At 34.7% G+C, this 19,352-nt stretch overlaps 1 long non-coding RNA gene across 1 annotated transcript in view; it reads left to right on the top strand.

The window, feature by feature from the left end:
- Positions 1-5,279: 5,279 nt before the first annotated feature.
- Positions 5,280-19,352, top strand: part of LOC140603140 (uncharacterized) — a 33,441-nt gene continuing 19,368 nt past the window's right edge. Inside the window, exon 1 of the long non-coding RNA XR_012006187.1 lies at positions 5,280-5,494. This is a non-coding gene — a long non-coding RNA (uncharacterized lncRNA). The remainder of the gene's footprint in view (positions 5,495-19,352) is intronic.

The following is a 19,352-nucleotide window of genomic DNA, read 5'->3' as shown; positions in this document are numbered from 1 at the left end:
GCAGGTAGCAGGCAAGATTTGACTTTTGGGCCATAGTTTGCTAATACCAGTGATATTCCTTATTGCCATGTCTCATCAGTAGGGCTTGGGAGACTGTCGTGGATGTAAAGGGACATTTACCTCTTCTTTTGCTTTTTAATCACTCAATTTATTAAATTTATAAATCACTAGGCAAATTTCCCATATTGAAACGCTACTTACATTGCTAGTAAATCAAAATATACATTTATAAGTCCAAAATGCTGACCATTTGAAAAGTTGATTAGGGGAGCCTGGTGGCATGCTCAGTACAGAGTCGGGTTGGGACTCTCCCCCTCTCCTTCTGCCCCTGTCCGACTCACTTGCTCATGCACATACATGCTCTATCTTTCTCTGTCAAATACATTTTTCAAAAAATTTTAAAAATTAAGTAAAATTTTAGTAAAACCCAGGCAAGAGACACTGGGGTGGCTCAGCGGCTGAGCATCTGCCTTCAGTTAGGGTGTGATCCCCTAGTTCCAGGATCAAGTCCCACATCATGCTTCCTGCGGGGAGCCTGCTTCTCCCTCTGCCTGTGTCTCTGCCTCTCTCGCTGTGTCTCTCATGAATAAATAAATACAATCTTAAGACAAAACCTGGGCAAGTCCCAAATGTCAATAAAAATAAGAATCTGATGTAAGAGATCTTTTAAATGCTTCAACCTCTTAAAACAAATCAAATATACACTAAATAGCTCAATGATTACAAATCTTATTGTTACACTGACACTTCACTCACTACAAAGATATTGCTACCATGGATTTATGGGTTTACAAAATTAGCATTTTCTTTTCTTTTTTTTTTTTAAGATTTTATTTATTTATTCATGATAGTCACACAGAGAGAGACAGAGAGGCAGAGACACAGGCAGAGGGAGAAGCAGGCTCCATGCTGGGAGCCCGACGTGGGATTCGATCCCGGGTCTCCAGGATCGCGCCCCGGGCCAAAGGCAGGCGCCAAACCGCTGCGCCACCCAGGGATCCCAAAATTAGCATTTTCATTCATTCCTTTGGATAGCATTGTCTTAATAATAATCTCCAAATAATATTCTTTCAAGCCAAGATATCAGGTTCTAATTTATTAACTAGTTGATTCTTGGTCTGAAAACAAGACCTGTTTTTATCTCAGTGGGATTCAGTTCCAAGTCTACACTAGTTGGTGCGGCTCCCTCTTTCAGGACAGGTTCATATGCTATTTCATCGGCTTTGTAAATTGATTTCTTTCACCTCCTCTTTCTGTTCCCTTATCCACCAAGTTTTGGCTATAGATATTTCATATAGTTATTTACTTCACTATATCTTGTAGTGCCTCAATTAAAATTAGTAGAAGCATACTAATTTTTTTTTTTCCCTCCCAGACAGCTGAGTCTTCACTGTCCACTTCTTTATGGATATTCGGTTGCACCACTGAATGGTTTCTACCTGGTTTTCTTGTACGGTCATTTCTGCTGACCACTCTTCTTGTTTATAATACAGGTCTAGGTTTTCTGGTTCAGGTGAGTTCACTCATGATTCTGTCTACCATTCCCTATCACATAGTTAACAAACAATAAATATCTCTTATCACACATATTCTTAATAAAAACAAATAAAACCCTGAGATCAGCACATTCATATGTCAATCTGTAACTCAACTAATGTGAATTTGTTCCTTGGTGAATAAGAAACGGCACCAGGTTGAATTGTGGCACAAAGAAAACTTTCATTTGCATTAAATAAGTGGGACACTTGGGTAGCTCAGTTGATTAAGCGTCTGACTCTTGATCTTAGATCAGTTTTAGAACTCAGGGTCATGAGTTCAAGCCCCATGTTGGGCTCCATGCTGGATGAAAAAAAATAAATAACTTCCAGCAGATAGATTATAGGGAATGGCTTCCAAAGCCATGAATCCCTGAGACACGATGGATGGGCCTCTTTTATTTACAGTTAGGATGAATATTTAAGTAGGAATGAAATCTCATCTTATGTAAAGGCAGGCATAAGGTTGCATCTTAAAGAGAAATGCCTATACATACATTGCATGTTATGTAAATGAGGCTGAGGTCCCTCCTTGGCTGGAGATTTTAGTATAATGAACTAAAGGTAGTTGTCTCTCATTCCAAGGGTCCCTCCATGGAGGCACTAGTTAGGGAGTTTAGCTCAAAAGCTCTGGGTGGTCTGGGCCGCTGGGACGTCTTGTCCGAGCAGTTGCCATCACCTGAGGACTGGTTTTGAGTTTCATTTGCCTGAGTTAAGAGGTAAGTCAGTAAGTAGAGTTTTGAATGTAGGAGAAAGGTTTTAGTGAGAAAAAGCAGGTGGGCAGTAAATGTCGGGTTTTGCCGTCTAGCTGGTGCCAAATCCAATCACACATTCACAGTAATTTTAAAATATTTATTAAGCTCACTCTTCTTTTGCATTCAACTACTTTGCTTTACATTTATATGGTTTTTCCCAATTTGGAATATGTCTATGAACTGAATTTGTTTCAATTGATCAGTGTTTCTCAATCTAGGCACTACTGACAATTTAAATTGTAAATTCTTTTCTGTAGGCAACTATTCCAAATATCTCAGGAAACTTAGCGGCACCCCTGCCTCTACCTATTAGGTGCCAGTAGCCCTTCCCCTAGTAGTGAAAACAAAAAATGTCTTCAGACAATTCAAATGTCTCCTGGTGGACAAAATTGTCACTGGTTAAGAACCATTGCAGTCGACTATTATTTTTCTTTTTATGGATCCTCAATATTCAGAGCGTGGCCAATAGTAGCCTTTTTATTTGGCTCCATTGTTCTTTTAGTAACATCATGGGCAGTTTTGAAATTTCACTGCTTTCTGGAAACAGGACGACACATCCTATCTTCCTATTTCCTGGTCCTTCTTTAGTCCCAGATCAGAACATTAAAGTACAAATGACATTTTGGGAGTAAATAGGTTGAACCTACTGCCAGTGAGGCCAGTAGAATGGCCAAGCTGAAAAATATATTTAAAGTCAAAAGTCCATTATGATGTTTAAAAGATAAACCTGAAAATTATAAAGCTTTAATATTTTATTATAACCAAAATTTTTAAGATTACTTTTTTCTACATATCTAGTTATATTTATCCCTTCCTTCCCCATCATAATTGTGTCATGCTTCCTGGTTTGCCTCCATTATTAGTCATTGGGCAGATAACAAAAATAATTGGTTAACATAAAGTATTACCAGATGACCTACCATCTAGTAACTACTAAGCACATCGTGAGTGGATCTGTATTTTAGGAGGGCATGTGGTTATAAAACAAGCTTCTATATTTAAAAAATAAATAAATAAATGCTGCCCATCTATCAACTAGGTTTACTTTTAAATTACAAATAATTTTACTGCAAGTGATTTTACTATGAACGCTTATATTAGCAGTTTATTAAGTTTTCCATTGCTTCACACCCTCACTGCACTTAATCATAGGTTGATGAGGGAGAAATAGAAAATTTTGTAATTTTGTCTTCTGACCCACGAGCATGGAATATTTATTCATTTATTTAGGTCTCCCTTAGTTGCTCTCAGAAACGCTTTGTTTTCTATGTAGAGATCTTGCAGATCTTCCATGAGGTTTATTTTTCGACATTTAATACTTTTGAGACTTTTGTTAATTTTTTAAAATTACATTTAATTTATAAAATTATATTTGGTGTTTGTTTCTCTTATATAGAAATAAAACAGACTTTTGTATTATAAGAGGATAACCAGCAAATTTGTTGAACTTAATTGTAATGATTTTTATGGATTTTATTTTTTATTTTCTTTGTTTTATTTTGTTTTGTTTTTGTTTTTCTATACGAAGATTTTTATTGAGGAGGCATTGGACACTTTCTTTTTTTTAAAAAAAAAATTTTTTTTGGAGTTCAATTTGCCAACATATAGCATAACACCCAGTGCTCATTCCATCAAGTGCCCCCATCAGTGCCCATCACCCAGTCACCCCAACTCCCTGCCCACCTCCCTTTCCTTAAACACAATCGTATTAGTGAGTCATGAGAGCTTCACTTTTTGTTTCTAATTCTTACATTTTTATTTCTTTTTATTGCAAGATCATACTAGTCAGTGCCTTCAAAGTAATGTGGCACAGAAATAGTGATAGCAGGTATACTTTTCTCATTCCTGATTGCAGATACAAAGTGAATTTACCTTCTGTTTCTAGTTTACAAAACATTTTTATCATGAATGAATGCCAGAAGTCAGGTTAATACCCTCTTCTTCAAGAAACCTTTTTTTCAAATCTATAACACTTTTTTCCTTCCCTCATTATACCTTTGTATAATTTTCCTATTCTCATGTTTAAAGCATGCAAGTCCTTTCTATTATTAAATAGTCAAGTGTTTTAACTCTAGAAATCATGTCTTACTTTATAAGAATAAGCACATTCTTAGCAGAATGTAAAATATATATCAGACACTCACTAATTAGATAAGAGTCCCCAAGATAACTTTTATTTTTTATAACATTTAATATATTTTGTGTTAATGATTGAAATTCTGTACAGTATTTATTTTAGATTTCCCCATTTTAAAATGATAATGCAAGCAATATAACCATAGTTATGATTCCATATTACTTGCCATACTAATATATGCATATTTTTCTTTTGTATTATTGATATCGGGATAGCAATGGCAGTTTATAAAATATATTTTACCAAATTTAAATATATATTATTGTCAGAACCAAAGCTTGGGGGTAGATTCAGGCTTGTTTGAAAAACCATGGGTCCTTTAAAGAACCCAAAGACAGATGATGGGACTCCTGTTTTGTAAAAACACTAGAAGACAAGTCGAAGTTTGGGCAGATGAGGGAAGGATGAGTAAAAAGGCCTATGTTGTAGAGACTTGATTGTTTCTGGTATACGAACATGAGGTAGAATTTAGCCATAGTCTTTGAATCTATGTCTTTCAAATCCTCAATTACCAAAATGCTTTTGAGAATCTTTACTTGGAGGAGATGGTTGTGTTACATAAGATGAATTGGGTCATTAGGATCTCTGCAGCTTCATTTTGGTAACTCTAAGATAGTTTTGAGGAGCAAAACAAATTTATCTTTAGGGCAGAGAGGGAGAAATTTATGAAATTTAGCATTTCAAATGAGATCTATATGTGTGCATGTAATAACCCCAGGCAGCGACATCTCCTGGCAACCCAGCAACCACAGACAGAAAAGAAAAGACCATTCACATTCAGACACCAGCTCTGATTATAGATGTTAAAGACTCTCCTTTCCTTCAGACACTGCTATGGGGAATAGCCGGCCTGTTCATCAAAGGAAAACCAAGCTCCATGCTCTTTGAGGAGGTAGCTGAGAACACTGCAATCTGAAGCACTCTTAAAGAGACCCATATACCACAAGCTGAGGAATCTTCAGTTATTCCTGTTCCATTTGATGGAATGTTTTCATCATTATTACATCATTAGATTCCACTAACTCGAGAAGCAGGCAGGGGCACAGAATGTTACTCCCATTTTACAGGTGAGGAAATAAGCCAGACAGTTAGCTTTCTATAGCCAATACAGCTAGTAAATTATATATCGTGATTAAGAATCTAGATTTTTTTGTTACTAAAGTAGTGTATGTTATTTTGTTTTGTTTTGGTTTGGTTTGGTTGTTTTTTTCATTATTTAAAAAGTCTGTGATCTTGAAGAAGTTACTTTGCAACTGTATGTCTCAATTCCTATTTGGTATTATGGGCATTACAGTAATACTTATAAACCCTTAAATGATGAAAAAAATCAAATAAGATTTTATGTATGTGTATGTGAGTGTGTGCGTTTGTTGGAGTGTATGATGCTTATCTTGCAATCAGTTCGCAATAATCATCATAGTAATACTATGTAATAAAGAAACATTCATTTAGAGTACATTGAAAATGAGTCTTCACTAAAAGTTCTGTGGCCTAATAATAGCTAACATTTACTGAGTGTTGAACATATGTCAGGGATTTTTCTAAAATCTTTATAATAATCAATTAATTCTTTTTATAGTTAGAACAGACTTTGAATTTAGTGCTGTTTTAATATTCACAATACAGTTGAGGAACTGAGGTAAGGAGTAGCTCAACCAAGGTAGCTTGCCCAAGATTAATGGTTCAGCTGGAAGTTAAACTGAGGTGACTTAGTCAAAGTCTGTGCATTTGACTGTTGTCTTCCTGTTTGGTATGAACATGTTTACATCATTTTTTGCTAGTGTATGCAGCTTAAAATAGTTAGATCAATAACCATATTTGCTTATATTTTGACCCATAGTTCTATGAGTTATTTATGTATATTTTAGAGATATAAATCTTGAAAATTCTATGGACCATAATTTATATTTTAGAGCTATAAATCTTAAAATTCATGAGCCAGCATGATATTCAAGACTTCCTCTTAGCTTATAATCAAATATTAACATCTACTTATACTGTTTCATCATCCTAGTCAAAGGTACCTTCTTTAAGGTGTGGCATTATATGTAACATTATTACACCTTTTCATTTTAACATAATACCTGGTCATATTCTAGGGGTATGCTTCTCAGGTATGTAGCATTGAAATCTAGATATTTTTCCACATTAATCAATATTTTTATGAGGTAAAATCAGGTTTAAGTGGACAGCAGGAACACATTGGATTAGGAAAATTAATCACAAAAGGGCAGCTTAAAATGTAAGGACTAATTACAGAGAATATTTTAAAAATGTGTGATTATATAGTGACAATGAAAACAACAGTTCTGTCTGGTGCCCATGGAAGTAGATTTCATTGTTTTATGTCTCTTGCTTTTTAGAACTAGCTGTTGAAATACATAGTTTTCTCTAATCATAAGAATTGCTGAACACTAAAAGCACCAGGCCTGAGGCAAGGGTCCACTTCATCTTAGTATAGGAAGAGCTGTATTCCATCTCTTCCAAGAAGCTTGCATAAATCTGTCTTCCCTTTGCTTTTCTTATAAAACTGTATGACCCTTTATGAAGTTTAATAGGGGAATTCCATTTCCACCAGTGGAGGAGGAGTGTCCATCTATAGCTTGTAGATCAACAGATTTCCTCTGAAGTGAGTAGAGAGAAACAGCCAGATAAGAGTATAGGCATATGGTATATAGCTTATGGAAACAGTCCAGTTATTCTAAAGCTTCCATACTTTATGTTTTAAAAGGTGGTGATGATGATAAGGAAAAGGGGTAGGAGGATGTACAGAGATATGTTTAAGATGATTATTGAATTTAGAATGTTTATTAAATAGAAATGTTTAAGATTTGATTTTCTAATGATCCCAAATTTGATTTAGGAGCATTAGGTCATATATAAACTTTAAAATAGCCTAGGAGTTGTTACCCCTGAAGGTTTAAAATTAAATATGAATGATCCATGATTATATGGTCAATTAATCTATGACAAAGTAGGCAAGAATATACAATGGAAAAAAGATAGTCTCTTCGACAAATGGTGTTAGGAAAACTGGACAGCTACATGCAAAAGAATACAACTGAATCACTTTATTATACTATACACAAAAAATAAACTCAAAATGGATGGAAAGATCCAAATGAGACTTGAAACCATAAAACCCCTAAAAGTAAACATAGGGTGTAATCTCTTTGACATTAGCTATAGGAATACTTTTCTAGATATGTTTCCTTTGGCAAGGAAAGCAAAACCAAAATTAAACTATTAGGACTACACCAAAATAAAAGCTTTTACACAGTGAAAGAAACCATCAATAAAACTAAAGACAAACCCCCAAATAGGAGAAGCCATTTGGAAATGACATATTTGTTAAGAGGTTAATATCCAAAATATATAAAGAACTTATACAACTAAACACCAAAAGATCCCAAATAATCCAATTAAAATTGGCAGAAGACATGGATAGACATTTTTTCCCCAAGAAGACATACAGATGGACAATAGACAGGTAAAAAGATGTTGAACAGCACTCATTAGCAGGGAAATGCAAATTCACTACAATGAGATATCACTGTACATCTGTCAGAATGGCTAAACTAAAAAACACAAGAAACAATAGGTATTGTGGAGGATGTAGAGAAAAAGGGACTCTTATGCACTATTGATATGAATATAAGCTGGTACAGTCACTGTGGAAAACAGTATGGAGGTTCCTCAAAATATTAAAATGAAACTACCATATGATCCAGTAATTTCACCACTGGGTATTTATGCAAAGAAAATAAAACACTAATTTAAAAAGGCACATGCATCCCTATGTTTATTGCAGCATTATTTACAGTAGTCACAATATAGAAGCAATCCTAGTATCCATCAATAGATGAATGGATGAAGAAGGTGTGAGATGTATATGCAATGGAATACTACTCAGCCATACGAAAGAATGAGATCTTGTCATTTACAACAACATGGATAGATCTAGAGGGTATAATGCTAAGTAAAACAAACCAGACAGAGAAAGACAAAATACCATATGATTTCACTTAAATGAGGAATTTAAGAAACAAAGCAAATGAAAAAGTTTTAAAAAAAGACACACACACACACACACACACACACAAAAACAGGCTCTTAAATATAGAGAATAAATTGATGGTTACTAGAGGGGAGGAAGGGTGAAATAGGTGAAAGGGATTAAGAGTACACTTACCGTGACAAGCACTGAGTAATGTATAGACTTGAATCACTAGTACATCTGAAACTAATATAACATTATGTTAACTGCACTTGAATTAAAAATAAATAAAAATACTTTAAAAACAAAATTATATATGAATGATGCCTTCATGCCCAGCAACCTGGCAAATGGCATAGTGCTTAGGACATAATGAGCAATGTCAACTCATTTTATAGGGAAAAGTTCTTTCTGTGAATTCAATTAATAGTCTCTTGTTTATGTATGATATGGCCAGACACAGAGTCTCCAAATTCTTATTCTTTGCCTCATAAATGATTAAATAAACTGCTATCCCCACTGATCCTTTGGAACCAAGTGCTTATTAACCAAACTTTGGTCAACCTTCTCTCCATGCCCCAGGTCCCAAGCTTTTGGGCCACCCTCAGCCTGAGCCACCACACAGCCCTTCTTCAGAGCCCACCATAGTCTAGGCTGACCTCAGGGTAAAACATTCATTTTTTAAAATATTTTATTTTTTTTAAGTAATCTCCACATTCAACATGGGTCTAGAACTTACAACTGATCAAGAGTCACATGCTGACTGAGCTAGCCAGGTTCCCCCTGGGTAAAGCATTCTTTACTCCGTCTTATCATACAAGTCTTTCATCCAACTTGCCCACGCTTTGTTTTTTTCTAGCCTTTTTTCACTGTAAGGGAAATGCCCTTTTTGACTTACCCTCAGATGTTTGCTATCTATGGTGAGCACTTTCTATTTTAATAGTGCCTTTCCTTACTTTACAACCATCCTTTTGAATAACATCTCTACTAAGTCTGAATTTGTTCTTTGATGTTTATTTGATGATTACTTCCAAAAACTATGCTTAGAGGCCATCAGTTTATTTATTTTATTTTTTAAAGAAAAAAATCTTAATTTGCTACAACTTAATATAAAGGGCTTTATGAGAACATTTACGGTTTGTTAAATTCCTCGTTTTTCAGCCTGACAAGACTGCTTAAAAAGTGAATTAGATGAATGTTTTAATGTACTGCAGTCATTTCCTTAGCTTTTAGCTAATGACCTCATCTGGACAAAGCAGATATTTCCATTTCTTATCAGTAATAATTAGAAATATAACTAGTGTAGTCTCATGCCCCCTGAAAACTCTCCAGGAGACTTCAATGGAAGTCTCCTTCCACAAAGGAGATAACTTTGTGGAAGTGATAAGCAATGGAATAAAGAAATTTAAAAGTAATGGCTTTGATTCCATAGGAACATGATTGTTTTTAGAGTTCCTTTAATGTATAAACCCTTGAAGAATTATAAGCAATGCCAAAAAAGAAATGGGCACTCTATAGGAAGAAAAGTAGATCTTTCCAATTCAAAATAAAAAACACAGCCACAAACACAAACAACAAACAAAAAAACCACAAAGCTAACACAACTACATTATAAATCCATAGTGTAGTAGTATATAAAACTCAAATGTTATTTTAGCTCATAGTTTTGTTTTCCTATGTATCTAAACCTTTCATAAAACATTCTACATAGACTTAAAGCTATCCAGTGAGATTTCATTTCCAATATTTCCCCTGCTTGTGAAAGTATAGACAGGAGAGCCACCTTAATAAAAATTAAAATATCAATAAAGAAACATTAAGGAGCTTGGCTTCTCTTATGCTAATCAGCACAGACTATAAGAGAATATTGTTTTATCATTTTAAAATACTTTAAACTGCATTTTGGTTATCACATCTATAATTGCAACGGGTCTTGTGGCAGTGCTTCTCATGTCAGCTTGACCCCAGGACTCCTGAATCAAAAACTTTTTTGGTGTGTTCCAATGATCCATATTTTCAACAACCTTCACAGATTGTTCTCCCCACTCAGTGAACCACAGATAGAGCATCATAGCATCAATAGAATATTAGAGATACAAAGAAACATGCAGTCCACCTTGCATAGAATCTGATGAAATGTATTGATCTTCTCTCCAAAACAAGGCACACAGGAAATTATACGTCATTTTTACAAAAAAAATTCTGGGACATTCAGAAACGTCTTCAAGACAGAGGCCAAAATATATTTTATTAACAAAAGATTTTTGTTCCCAAGTTAAAAGCACCTAGTTTATTCTATCCAATATTGATTCTATAGATGAGAAAACTAGCCAAGAGTGTTAATATTTTGACTAAGGTCAAACAGATGGACTACTTACATTTTCAGTTTTCAACAATTTAACAGTCAAATTTAACTGGGTTCTAGGCAAAGTGATTTTCAAATAATTTATTCTTTTTTTTTTTTTTTTTAAGATTTTATTTATTTATTCATGATAGTCACAGAGAGAGAGAGAGAGGCAGAGACACAGGCAGAGGGAGAAGCAGGCTCCATGCACCGGGAGCCCGATGTGGGATTCGATCCCGGGTCTCCAGGATCGCGCCCTGGGCCAAAGGCAGGCGCCAAACCGCTGCGCCACCCAGGGATCCCTCAAATAATTTATTCTAAGATAACTTTTTTCTCTAATGTATATGTAAAAATCACAGTTGGTAAATTGTTAACTTGAGAATAAACTAACTTGTGCCTCGATATCATTCTATTTATAGAGCTTCCTACTACTGATTTGAAGGCATTAACAGGAATTCTTGTAGTTAATTCCATTTTAGTCTCAATACAAAATTCATTGACTTGTATTGATGGAACATATTGAGTGTGGTAAAAAATGAACCTATCATGTTAAATTCAGTTTTCTGGTATTAGAAAGCAAAAATGGAAATTATAATTCCAAGCATTTCTTTATAATTATACTTTTTCTGTCCTATCATCTTCAAATAACTATTCCTCTAATTTTTCTCTCTTTATGTAATTCATTTTATGAAAAGCATTTGTACTTTAAGATATATATTGATAAATATCCTCCTGGTCATGTTAATGAAACTTAGTTCTAAAACTCTAGAAGGAAGAAAGAATGTAATGACTTGTCTAAATGAGGAGAATGTATGAACAGATGTGGAATAATTTTCAAAGGAGAAAGGTCAATGTGAGGCACATCAATGAATTATAGAAAGCACTAGATAGTTTCTAATGAAGGGAGAAATAGGGGGACAGAGAGGGTAAATTGGACAAACACAATACAAAACAAAGTAGACATTTCAATCTTGTACTGCAGTTTCTTCCATCATCATTTGGTTGGGAGATCCTCATATGCCTGCACTTTCCCTTAAATTACTTTAAATTATGTTCCAAATTTAAATTATGCTAAATATTGGTAGTAACTGTGTACACCTGTGCTTCACTGTTGGATGTTCCTGCTCTGATGTACTTTATAAGCATTTACAGCTTTAATGAGGCTGTTTATTTGTAATTGGTCCCTATAGGAATCTGCTGCTGTATTTCATCCAATTTGAGTTATTTTCAGTTATTCTCTGGAGATATCATTTGAAATAATATCTGATGTTGCTTACAATTCAAAGAAAGATATAAGACATTTTTAAATGATAGATAAATGCCTGTACTATAATCCTGCCCTCACAGTTTCACAGTTAGTATTTCCTGCACCACTACTATATACCTTAACTGGCCATTTCTGAAACAAAAGAGAGAGCATCAGCTCTAAGTCAAGAACATCTAAATTAATAACTTTCGCTTTAACTTCCTTGACATTTGCTCTTGGCCAAGCCCAATTTCTCTGCATCTCAGTTTAGTTATCTGTTAAATGGAAAGAAGTTAGACCTTCTAACCTCATGACTATGACAAAGACACAATGAGATAAAGAGGTTAACAGAGCTTTGTGTTTTGGAAATGGACATGCATTTTTCTGAAATCTGAGCATATTTGGGGTTTTCAAAGGTTTTCAAAGTTTCTTACCTTTTTCTTAAAGGCATGGGAATTCTTGTTAAGTCAAATCAAAGCTATGGACTCTGATTTCTGTAGTCTTTGTCTTTCTCTTTTGTGTTCCCACTGATGACTGTAAGTTCCTTTGGGCCAATGACCAGATTTTCATCTGTGTTTGTTCTGTTATGAGATGATCTGTAATGTAGTTCTCTCAATTGGTTATTTTGATTCTTGACTTCCTCAGCTCTTCCTTTTCAGATAACTATTTTAATCTTATTATTGTGGTCTTTGATTTTTAAATTTGTGTTCTATTTTTCTTATCTACATTTTCCGTTGATCATTTCATTATGTTTTCTTTTAAAATGAACTCCTTATTTTGTTTCCTTCTTTTGGTTTACTACATTTCTTTCTTTCTTTCTTTCTTTCTTTCTTTCTTTCTTTCTTTCTTTCTTTCTTTCTTTCTTTCTTTCTTTCTTTCTTTCTTTCTTTCTTTCTTTCTTTCTTTCTCTTTCTTTCTTTCTTCTTTCTTTCTTTTTCTTTTATTTCTCTCTCTTTACCACCAATTTTCCCATTTTTTTCTTATTAGTTATGGTTTTCTTGGCAGATACCAGATTGCCATGCTGTACCACTCGTCATTTGCTCAAATTCAATGTGGTCAGCTCTCCCACTTTCTCTATCTTTAAAGCAATTTTTCTTACATCAGTAACTCCCTACTTACCCAGGACTGTTTGTCTTCCCTCTAAGCTCCCATTAGAAGGGAATTTTATTCTGCATTTGTAGTTTGAGCACATGGAAGAATTTCAGTTTGGTCTTCTTTTCTTCTAAGATCCTGGCAAATATTCTCTAACAAGATTTAAGATATCTATTTTCATAACTTTGGGTTTCTTACCATTACCACATTTCTGCAAGGAACACTGGAAAATGTCAAAATTTTACACTTTTCTTACTTCTGCAGAAATCCTATGTCTCATGCAAATCTTCGTTCACTTCTTTCCAATGTCAACTGTAATAATGAGAATTCTCACAATTGTGCCCCCCAGTCAGTCATATTCTTTCTTGGTATTAATTTTGAGAGTCGTTGTGTGTGTGTGTGTGTGTGTGTGTGTGTGTGTTTTGAACATGGTATGGAGTCTGAGTCAAGGTACCAGAATCTTTATGTCTTTTTGGAATGAGGTGGCATCAGTTCCTTCTGGGTTACTACTGTGAATTCCTCTCTTTTATAAGATTTGTGGCTTCATATTCATTTTATTAGGCATTGGGGGCAATAATTCTATGACTTGAGTTTCTTCCACCAACTTTCTTACTCTTCAGTATATTTCCTATCCTTTTGTTTTTAAACTCAGTGATGACAGGAATGAAATTTGTATTCCTCTTATAACTTCTCTGATGGAATTCCGTAGCTTCCCCTGACCCCACAGAGACATATCTAGTTATAAAAACAAGAAAAGTTAGCATTGTGCCTGTAAGTTTTTTGTTGATGTATTCAATCATTTCATACTCCCTTTCTAAGCACCTTGGTAGTATATTCCACAAAGGATGTAGTTCTGGTATTGGTGGGCATCTGGTAAAGAATACACTTTGGTATCATGAGATATAAACTAGGTGAAAACTGAATGCAAAGATAAGGAAATGAGAAGAATATGTTCTCCTTTACAATTGGGAAAGATGAATTATTAGGACCTCATCTCAGAAGAGAAACTAAGCTTGTCAGTAAATTGAGCATTTTCTTATATTTATTAATCTGATTTATATGGAAACAAAATAATCTGGGTTAAATATGTAAAAACAACACGGACAGTTTAGAAAGGGGGATCTTTTGGCATTTCGAAACTATTCCACTTCATATTTGGTTTACAGTATCATTTAAGGTCAAATGAGCCAAGCTCTCTAATATTTAAAGTAAATGGTAAAAGCAAATTGTCAATATCCCAGCATGGAATGGCACCTAGGTATAGTGCTTGTATTTACCCTTCAGACATGATTAGATACCTTGACTGCATTCTTTGCAATCTATATCTTCTTTTGATTTACTAAGAAATGTTGGTTCCATAAGAGAAAGTCATTTCTTTGAAACCAAACCTCCATGCAGGTATTTTTTAAGTGTCAGATTGACAAGTGCTATAAAACAATACACTTCTCATCTATTATACATTCTCGCCCTTCTCTGCATAACAATAGATTGATGTGATGAAAGGAGGGGCTGGATAATAGATCCAGAGCAGATGTGTTTAACATTGTTCTCTGAAGAATAACTATGTAGTTAAGAATAACACTTTACTCTCCAAAAATATGATTGGGGAGGACCAGTATTTTACCCAGAGGACAGTCAAGAAGCAAGGATGATTCTCAAGTGATTTTTTTGTACTTAGATGAATCCTTTAATACTCTTTACCAAATCCACTTAATGATAAAATCCCTGTAGCAACACTTCATCGTGTGAAGTATTTCAACCTTAGATTTTTTTTTTAACATACTATAATGCATACATGGAGTGCTGTTCATGTCTGTGGGTGATAGCTGAATATAAAGGCTGTCTCCATGGTAGATAATAATATTTATGACAGGAAGAAGATTGAAAAAGGAAACATTTTAACAATACTTTTAAGTATCCAAACTACCGAAGAAAAATGCTTTGGAAGATTTTTCTGTCATTTTCCAGATTTCACTCTGCTTTTCAGCCAATTTCTTACATGCAGACATGAAACCTTTACTAACCTTTCTTTTACTCTAAGTATTATATTTATATATACATATATATATCCTATTTATATAATTAATCATGGAAATATTTTTCTATACAATGAAAAAATGTATTTCATTATACTTTCGAGGAAAAGAGGACTTACGAGAATAATTTTGTAGTATATTTGAAGAAATGGCACATTAAGAAAGGATAATTCAATAGTTCTTTGGACTATTTTTCTTGTGCAAGGCTAGAGGCTATTCGAATGGACATATATTCATGTGAATCAACTATTTTTCTGCAAGAGGAAGATGGATGCAGGATATTTGTCAGTGGCCTAAGGAAACGTCACAGATGTGCTCCTCCCTTTTTACTCCCTTAAGGAAATGGACCTTTAGAATTAGGATTCATAAGATACTATGCCTATATCTCCTTCTTTTCTCCACTTTCTGCACAGCTTCAAGAGATAGGTATCATCTATCTATCTATCTATCTATCTATCTATCTATCATCATCTATTTATCAATCTATCATCTACATCTATCACCTTCTTCTATCTATTATCCATCTATCTATCCATCTACTTGTAATGATAATCTGGAAACCATACGTTTAAAGTCTTTGCCTTGATATCGATGTAGTTTGCAAATACTGCTCAGATTTTGTTATCAGCAGTATCTTTAATTTGTTATCTTGGGCATTCTATTATTATTCTAAGTGGAGAGTTTTCACTATGTTGAGTGATCTAGGGTCTCATGTTTTACATTAGCATCAGAAGTTCATTATGTGAATAGAGTCAAAAGCAAATTAATTCTAATGGCATAGAAATGAGAAAAGTTTGGGAGTTGAAGGTAGTACAAATAAGAAAGGTATATATTCCGGAAAAAATAATTTCTAATTTATATTCTCTCATATATATCTCTATCTATATATCTGAGACCATCCTGTTTAATCTTTTAAAACTTTATTATCATTTGTTTTTTAATTGGCAACAACATATAAAATACTTATTGTGTGCCGGGCACTGTTCTAAGTAGTTTACAATTGACACCTCACGTAATCCTTATAACAATCAGATGACATTGTATGCACAAAGTTTATGAAGGAACCAAACTTCGAAAGCAAGAATAAAGAATGAGGAGAATGAAACGAGAAAGAGAGAAAACAAAAATAAAAGTCAATTATTGAATGTTGATCATTGTGGGCTTTGGACGCCTGACTCCACCAGGTCCTTCTGAGGAGCTATGTAATTGTCTGCCTGAGGAATGAAATAGAGGATTTTTCTATCATCTCCATGCCTTGAGATTTGGTCCTTAGAGATTTGGTCCTTAGAGTATAGATACACCACACCCATGTGACATTTGTATATGAATGTCAAGTGTCTTTTTCAGGTGTCCCATGCCTCTGCAACAGAAAAGTCCTAACATACATATACATAGTCCTGTACGTATGGTACATACTTGACTTTAGTCACCACGAGTGTGAAGTAGATTAAAGCCTGCTTGGAATTGTTCACCATAGCCATGGTTGTAGTCAGAGAATATATGTCAGTACAAAAGTAATATTCATATGGTCCATTCCTGCCTCACTTGGATCCACTCACAATATGCATAAGTCCCTTGGCAAGAATTTCATACTTAATGCTTATTATTGGAACAAGCTATTGTCCTTGCTGTGATAGCCAACTTCCTCTTCCACTACCTCTCATTCTGTATTTTCTTCACATTTGGACATCACATCAACTGGGCTGATGTTTGCCTATTTGGTTGACCCATACCTCAGCACAAGTGTTTTGGGGCATTGGGAATCTTGCATTTACTTGCAATTCATCACTTACTATTAGGATGGGGCATGGGAGTATCAAAAATGTCTTAGTGAATTCTAGACCTACTATTTCCTATCTCATTCTGTAGCAGAATTCCTAGCTCCTTATCATAATAAGGGTTAATTATCTACCTTCTATGTAATAACTCTGTTTTCTTCTTCTTTCTGCTCTCCTAGCAAAAGAACTCTAAAATGATCAACCGAGTTATAGCTGACTGACTCTTTCTAGGTAATGCACTATATTGTACAATGTAGAACCCAAGTAATTCTTGCTTTTCCATAAAATGATTCCCTCAGTCTAAGTAACATATGCATAGATAAAGAATTCTCTGATGCTGGAGCTAGCAGTATTCCTGAAGCCAGAAAAGAGAAATCTAAATTAGTAGGTATTAATTCTAGAAGATGAATCACTGTCTCTTCCATCGTGGTAGAAGTTCAACATAATCCACTTGCTACTAAGTGACTGGCCTGAGAGATTTTGCCATATTGAGAGTTCAGTGTCAGTCTCTGAGGCTAGCAAGTTAGGCATTTGGTAGTGACAATATGACACTGACAGTAGTATCACTAAATTGACTCTAGTGAGATGGAGCCCATGTTGTTAATCCCATGTTTAACCACCATCCCTGCCACCATGGCCATTCTGTTTATGTTCCTTTCTCTCATGCAGTGGAATTGTTGAGGACATAGGCTACTGATGACCTTAGGCTAAGTCATCCCATCTACTTGGCTAATGTGTTTCCCCTGTGTTGGATGCTCTATGGCTAGGCCAATATCAGACATATAAATCTTCATACTTCATCTTCCATAGGTTCATCCATATGTCTCTTGCCCAGATTTTTTTTTATTCCTGATCTTCTAATATTTACCTCTGAAGCCATTTACCATTGTCTATAGAATTCTGTGTGTATGCAAGTCTTAAGATACTTCTCTCTCCAAACAAATCAGCCAATCAAATGTGCTCCCTGGAGCTTTCCCAATGATAGGACTTCTCACTGTTGTTACTCTTTTGGACCACGCATAAGTAGCACTGTCCTTTTTTTTTTTTTTTTTTTTAAGTAGCACTGTCCTATAAAAGAAATCCATTTGTAATTTACCTCTACATCCTGAAGCTGTAAATACATCTTCAAATGAAGTTTTCTGTCTTCTATAAGAGAATGGTAGGAATGGCTCTCCCAAGAGATCAGGAGTATGAGCTGAGTGGCTTGCTTCAGTGTAAGAAAGACAAGTGATGTGAGAACTTGATCACCTAACTTACTTGTGCCCTTTAACCTTTCTTATATCTTAGACCCCAGGTGTGATCCTGAACATACTATTTTCATTGTATCATGGATGGATAGCACCACTCAACTACATGACTTGGTGAATCTGACAATAACTGACTCAGAATGAGCAGTACTAGTCACAGAATTATCTTTTCTCTCATGATAAGGGACATTAGCATGCCGGCCTCCTGTCACAGAATGATGACCTTCGCCACAGCCCTAGGGCTCTGCAATAATACTTGGTAATTTCCAGAGATTCCACACAACACCCTTATCCACCAGAGATACATCTAACATCATCAGATCTGCTGGGTCATATGACTTGGATGGCTGGGTAGATATCTCTATAGCCTAGGACCTGCTACACAGTCTTGTCTTGCCCTTGGCCTCAAAACTGACAACACTTCAAATGCCCTGACAATAGGTTGGAGAATCTTCTTCCAGTTTAAAATGTATTGCTTCAAAACTCCAAAGACACCTAGCAAGTGCTATAGCACTTAGTGACTTATTGATAGGGGAAGAAGTTGTAGCAACTTGTTATTTTTGCCTGAGATGGGAAATCCTGGCTTGCCATAGACCAGTATATTCCTAAAAAAATTTTACATATAAAACAGCTCTTGAATCTGCATATTTTCCCTTTTATTTCCAACATGCCTGTTTTTAAAAAGTATTCAGAATATTTGCTACTTCCTGTTCAATTTTGCATAATGCTGTAAAATGATAGACAAATATGGCCTTTGGAAGAATGTTAATTGCTAGAGACTATATTTAAGTAGTTGGATATTTATCTCTTATACCATTTAATATATAATAGAATATTATTTTACTTAAAAACTTAAGTTTTACTTAAAAACTTGTATTTTTTATAATTAGATGATTCTTTCCCCCAATGAATTATAAATTCCTTGAGTGCAAAAAGCATACATAATTTATTCTTTTTTATAGCCACAAATATCCTTCCAACATCTTGCTTAGAGCTGAAATAAAGATGAGTTGATTTGATTAAAAACTAATGATTATGAAGGTAATAATTGAAATATATAACCTGAGGAAGTGTTAAATTGCATTAAGGAAAAATAGGATAGTACCTGCACCAAATGTAAGAAAAAATGAGGAATTAAAAAAACAAACATTTTTAATGTGCCTGTTATGTGTTGACCACCTGTGC

Source organism: Canis lupus, chromosome 13 (assembly GCF_048164855.1).
Source record: "Canis lupus baileyi chromosome 13, mCanLup2.hap1, whole genome shotgun sequence".
In the NCBI taxonomy this organism is placed as follows: Eukaryota; Metazoa; Chordata; class Mammalia; order Carnivora; family Canidae; genus Canis; species Canis lupus.
This window is presented reverse-complemented; position numbering and strand designations above follow the sequence as displayed.